Source organism: Haemaphysalis longicornis, unplaced genomic scaffold (assembly GCF_048455015.1).
Source record: "Haemaphysalis longicornis isolate Haplotype H1 unplaced genomic scaffold, Haemaphysalis longicornis Haplotype H1 scaffold_4, whole genome shotgun sequence".
In the NCBI taxonomy this organism is placed as follows: domain Eukaryota; kingdom Metazoa; phylum Arthropoda; class Arachnida; order Ixodida; family Ixodidae; genus Haemaphysalis; species Haemaphysalis longicornis.
In genome coordinates, this window is record NW_027526361.1 from 46,248,225 (window position 1) to 46,254,561 (window position 6,337).

Sequence of the window (6,337 nt, forward strand, 5' to 3'; positions counted from 1 at the left end):
ACGCGCCCGTGACGCTCCAGCCGACGGGGGCTTCTTCCTCTGGCCAGCCACGCAGCTGGAGAACCGGTTGAGCTCTGCTGTGAACACTTCACCCATTTGCTGCCCCGTGCGCGCACAGAGCTTGCACGCAGGCTTCCTTCCGAGCTGCTGACCGTCCGGCCATTCGACGGCTGCAACACCACTTCAATGGCCGTGCTCTTCTCGATTTCGGTTTCAAAATTGTTGATTTTAGCTGATTGCTTGCATCGTCCACACGCGTATTTCAGCTGTCGTATTTTGCATCTTGCTTTCTTTTTCAGCAGGCGATACATACAGAAATAGTGTTTTCAAGAGGTCGAAATTTTTGGGGCAGTTGGCCTTTAATCCTGCTGTGAAAAGTGACAACTTGGGCTCCGTAAACAAAGCACAATTGACTCTTTTTTTGAAGTGGCCAGTGGTAAGCAAACTGAGAAAACTCCATTCCCTCCATTGCAAGTTGTGCTCAAGAGCTACTTTAAATGTGAATAATCAAGTTTTAATTATTGCCGCCTGTTAAGTGGCTGGCTGTCGAGCCTGGTGGAGTAGACTTGGCTTGACAATCCCTATTTTTAATAGTACTTTCTTGGTGTTTCAATTCCAGTACTATCAATTTGTAAAGTTGCATTTGTACTGAATCTCCGCCTAGCATTACGTTGAGAATTTAGCGGCAGCCATAACCGACACTAACCAGAACCAAGCCTTGGACTTCGAGGGAATGGAGGTGATAAAAGTTTAGAGTTGCTAAATAAGCTGAGCATGAGAAACATTCATGACAGGGGACAGTCTGTAGCAGTGTGCCATTCCCACAAGATTTTAATGGCAATATCTGGCACATGAGAAGCAAGACTTGAATAATGAGTTGATGCAAGACAGGTCAGATTTAGCAGTTGTAATGTGAACAGAGTAGAACCGTGGGCCTGAAAATTAATATGCAGAAAACTAAAGTAATGATCAATAACCTCGGGACAGCACAGCAGTTTGAGATAGGTGGCGAGGCAGTGGAAGTGGTAAACGAATATATCTACTTAGGCCAAGTTGTGACCCCGGATCCCAACCATGATGCAGAGATAATTAGAAGGATCAGAATGGGGTGGGGTGCATATGGCAGACATTCTCAGATAATGAATAGCAGCCTACCATTATCGCTGAAGAAGAAAGTGTATGACAGCTGCATCTTACCGGTACTCACCTACGGGGCAGAAACTTGGAGGCTTACTAAGAGGGTTCAACTTAAATTGAGAACGACTCAGCGGGCAATGGAGCGGAAAATGATAGGGGTAACATTAAGGGACAAGAAGAGAGCGGAGTGGGTCAGGGAGCAAACTGGTGTTAAAGACATAGTAGAAATTAAGAAGAAGAAATGGACGTGGGCAGGGCATGTAATGCGAAGGCAAGATAACCGCTGGTCATTAAGGGTAACAGAGTGGATCCCTAGAGAAGGCAAGCGCTGCAGGGAGCGGCAGAAAGTTAGATGGGCAGATGAGATCAAGAAGTTTGCGGGGATAAATTGGTCACAGTTGGCACAGGACCGAGGTAATTGTAGAATAATGGGAGAGGCCTTTGCCCTGCAGTGGGCGTAGATAGGCTGGTTTTGATAATGATGATGAATGTGAACTGTACCCAGCAGAAGTATATTACATTGCTTCCTTTAGGAAGGCTTGTAGTTGCTGCCACCCAACACTGGGCGTGTGTCAGTTGTCAAGCCTTTATTATGATCGACACTGTCATACCATGTCAGCCCTGCAATGAAGAAAAAGAAGGAAGAGGCAGCTGCATCACTAACATTTGGCTTGTGTCAGGATTTTGCAGGTGGTCTGCTTTTTGTGTGTGTGTGTGTGTGTGTGTGAGAGAGAGAGAGAGAGAGAGAGAGAGAGAGAGAGAGAGAGAGAGAGAGAGAGAGAGAGAGAGAGAGAGAGAGAGAGAGAGACTCCAAGCCAGACTCCCAATTTTTGTCTAGGGCTTCTCGGATGCAACTAAAACATTGCTACACAGTTATTTATAATCTTTTATTACATGCACTGTATGCCCCCCCCCCCCCCCCCCCCCTACCCAAAAAAACAGATTCCTCCTCTTCAACAGGGCTCGCAGAAAAGACTGCCATATAATTATTACGAAGTAAGTGAAGCAGTGCTAGTCTAGAGTATTCGGATTGCTTTTTATTAATTAAAGTTCTACGACATTGCACTTTTCACACTGTACACTGCACCCCTAATTTTCAGCCAGACCAGCTGGCCTATAGTGTTGCTCCTTTCACTGCACCTCAAAAATTTCAGGCGGAACAGCTGTGCTATACTTTACTGCTTTCTCTGTACACCAAAATTTAAGCCTGACAATTTCAGCTGGACCAGCTGCGCTATAACCTTGCCGCTTTCACTGCCCTCAAAGTTTCAGCTAGAACAGCTAGGATATAGCACTCCCGCTTTCACTGCACCCCAATACTTCCGCCAGACCAGCTGGGCCTTACCGCTTACACTGCACCCTGAAATCCAGCCGGACCAGCTTTGCGATTTTCACTGCCCCCAAAATGTATGCTGGGCCAGCTGGGCTGTAGCCGTATCGCTTTCACTGCAACCAAAATGTATGTTCTTGAATGAAACCAGCATGAATTTAATAAACAAAGACGAAGGAAGTGGAACACAAGGACAGCGAAGAATGTCTTTCCAACTAGCCCAGCTTGCAACCCTCCCAAAATGTATGCCGGAACAGCCGGGCTATAGACTTGCCTCGGCACTTGTGCTGGCCTGAATTTTCCGCTATCGACTGGACCACTTTCAGTGCACCAAATCTCCCCATCTTCGTTCTGACGCCCTCCACCAGCTTCATGATGTGCCGATTGCTGGACATTTTGGCGCCACTCGGGCCTACGACTGTGTGCGGCGACGCTTATACTGGCCCGGCCTTTACCAATCTGTGCGATGGTACGTCACGGCTTGTGACTTTTGCCAATGCTGCAATACACCTCATTCACTTCCAGCAGGCCCTCTTCAACCGATTGACGTTCCTCCCGAACCATTCTTGCGTGTTGGATTGGAACTTCTCGGTCCTTTCCCCTTATCCCGCTCTGGCAACAGGTGGATCACCGTTGCCACCTATTGTACCACACGTTACACCATCACACGTGCCTTTCCCACCAGTTGAGCCATGGACGTCGCCGATTTTCTACTACACGCCGTCATTCTGCATCACGGTGCTCTTTGTCAGCTGATCACGGACCGTGGTCGGTACTTCTTATCTCGGGTAGTTGACGACCTTCTCTGCTCCCGCCGCATTAAGCACAACCTCACCATGGCCTATCATTCACAGACGAATGGGCTCACTGAACGATTCAACAAGACACTCACGGATATGCTCGCTATGTATGTGTCCACCGACCATCGTGACTGGGATGTTCCTCTCCCTTACATTACTTTCGCCTACAATTCATCGCACCTCAACAATACCGGCTACTCTCCTTTCTTTCTCCTTTTCAGCCATTGGAAACTGTGTTGCCTGGCTTGACCACACCAATAACAAAACACACTGCCGGTTTTAAAGCTAAACGATAAAACAGCATGTACGGGAATGTGTAGGACGCATAGGAATTTTGTAGTTTTCGTTAGCGACACGGGAAATGTAAATTATGTTGGGAAGCTCCTTGGTCCATCAGAAAACGGAGCATTGGGCAGTTGTACAGAGCCAGCATAACCTTCGGGTGTGGGTCAATGCTCGAAACAAGTTAGCATTTTGTTGCCCGCAGTGCCCCAAGAAAACATGCGCAATGGCATGGCCCCGTGTACATAAATGCTACAGACTACCGTGTCTCATCACGAAGCAGGCACTAAAAGGCACTCGCTTGCTTGACAGCGACCGTGATGTTCAAACTGAAGCATGGTTTCAGGCTACGACATAATATATTGGCAAAAAATTGCGAAGTTTACGGTGATAATTCCTGTTTACGGTGATGATTCCTCGGTCATTTTGGTTACTTAAGTAATGCTGACTGTTGCTCAAAATTTCTTTCATGCAACATTTTAGGACGTATAACAGTAGTGGATCCAGGCAGGATCACATCAGCGTGCACGCGTATGTGGGGGCAGGGAAAGGGGGGGGGGGGGGGGGGGGGGGAGTGCAGAAGTGTGCTGGTGTTCTTGAAAGGGCTTGTGGTCTGCAGCCTGTTTTTTTTTAATGACCACAATCGTTCATCATGCCAACTCGATTGAGCATTGAAAGAACGATACTCTTGAGCCCACAAAACTTCAAGAAAAGGCCAGAAAGAGAGAAAGGAAAATTCTACTAGAAAGGCACGTGCGTTTCTTCACCACCAGTATGAAGGTCCTTCACTTGCAAACACTGTTACGATGATTTTAAAATTGGGTGTAGCAGTGGATGCATGCTTCGGTATGTAACGGGGTAACAAAAGTCGCGATAACGAGCACACCATGCAACAGCAGCTACCTCACATGCAGTTGCGTGCCTGTATATGAAGCAAACTACTAAAACTGCAGCGAGAACAAATATATTTTTAACTCTTCATGTACATCATGGACAGTGGTAACTCTTCATGTACTTAACGCTGTCCCGATATGCTCTGAGTAACCCTCGTCAACTTTGTGCATCATAGGATATTCAGGCGTTTATATCAGTTGAATTTACGTTTTCCCTCGTTCAAAGTTACCTATCCGCTTCATCGTGGGCGCTCCTTTCAACAACCAATTCAAACACAAATATTGCATTCGAAATAGAACGAGGTACAAATTTTTTGGCTCGCAGACATACAGGTACTGTGACATTGTGTAAATATTAGGAAGCGATTATTTAAATATAAAAAGACTGCAGTGATCACGCAAGGATAAATCAGTGGTCAGAGGAAGAAAATGACTTATAATTGTGGTCTCTTTTGTGCGTTGGCACTTCCCAAAGCCAGGGTGCTGCTGTCCTTGCTCCGTTCTGTCATATCGCCGTTGTGACTTCGGCCCCTGAATATACACTGCTCTGGGCAGCCGCCGTCCAGGGAAAAAGCGACCATGGACGCAATGGAGGGGCTTTAGTTGTGACCGAGGTCGAAGATGGCCATCGGGTATTTGTTACTGCCGCGACCGCCGTCTGCAAGGGCGGGCGACCGTCGTGCCTTCACGTTTAGGATTAAGTCTGGAACTCGCGCGGCGAGCCGCAGCGTGCCCTTTTTGTCAACTGGCTTTTCCCCAGTTGCCTAGGTTAGCGAAAAATACCGCCGAATGAATCTGCCTAATTGCAGAGGAGAAAATGACTGTCTGCAACACCGCTTTCAGAAGGGGACATGCAGTGCGCGCAAGCTGAGACCCAAGCAATTATCCCACGTCAACACTCTCCCGGGCTCCACAGAAACGTGAAAATGAAAGAATGAAGGGGGGATGCACGGAAGAGGGGCATACTTTATTGCATTCAGGTAAAGCACACATTTCGCCCAATACGCAGACCCATCGCTTTCTTCATTGATTGTCTGCCACCGCCGCTTGCACGTGGTTCTGCTTACACATACAAAGATCGTCTTTTCCCTTTACGGCCTTCATCGTACCAGTCTTCACCCATCAATGGCTCTCTTTTTTTACGCCACCAGTTAGTGCGGATTACTCCTGGTTTTTCGGCCATACCGTGACGAGCCAATCTCATCTGCTGAGAACGACTCAGACTCCGTGTGGTGACATGCCACACACAAAGGGGCACAACGTGGGCTGAGTTTACCCGAGGGCGCCATTGCTTTTGGAGCTGCACCCCTCCGCAATTATCCTGACCCGGGCGCTTCGTTTTGTGTAAGCACCAATGCGTTATGCGCCTTTGTTCACAGCCGACGTACTATGCATAACAGGCAGCATGACACGGGCCGGAAAAATTCCGGGGGGGGGGTGGGAAAGGGGGGCTGAAGCTCGGTTTACTTCTTTTACTGGAAAGGCTTTCTGGGCGGCATTTTCGCCGGTGTATTTCACGCCTACGTATGTGCAGATCACCAGTTGCCGGTTTATGCGCGCACGAGTTGCGGGGGGGGGGGGGGGCGTGCACGCGCAGTTGGCCTTCATGCCTTTCTTTTCCGATAATGCCCGTTGTGCTGGTTCGACATTTAGATGGGCAATTTTCATGGCTCAATGCGTCCTGTCTGTTGTATTTCGTAATCGAGCAGTTTGGGTCTGGGTTGGTGTATTAGACAGTAAGATGTCTACGACGAGGGCGGGAAACCGACGGTTCCCTGTTTGTCCGCTAGAATAAAGCTAGAGACCTTCCAGCTTTAACTCGCTATGGGATGGACGCATGTCGTTCGCTTCGAGGAAGAGTGGGAATGGCGTCGGCCCGAACAGAAGCGCGAATA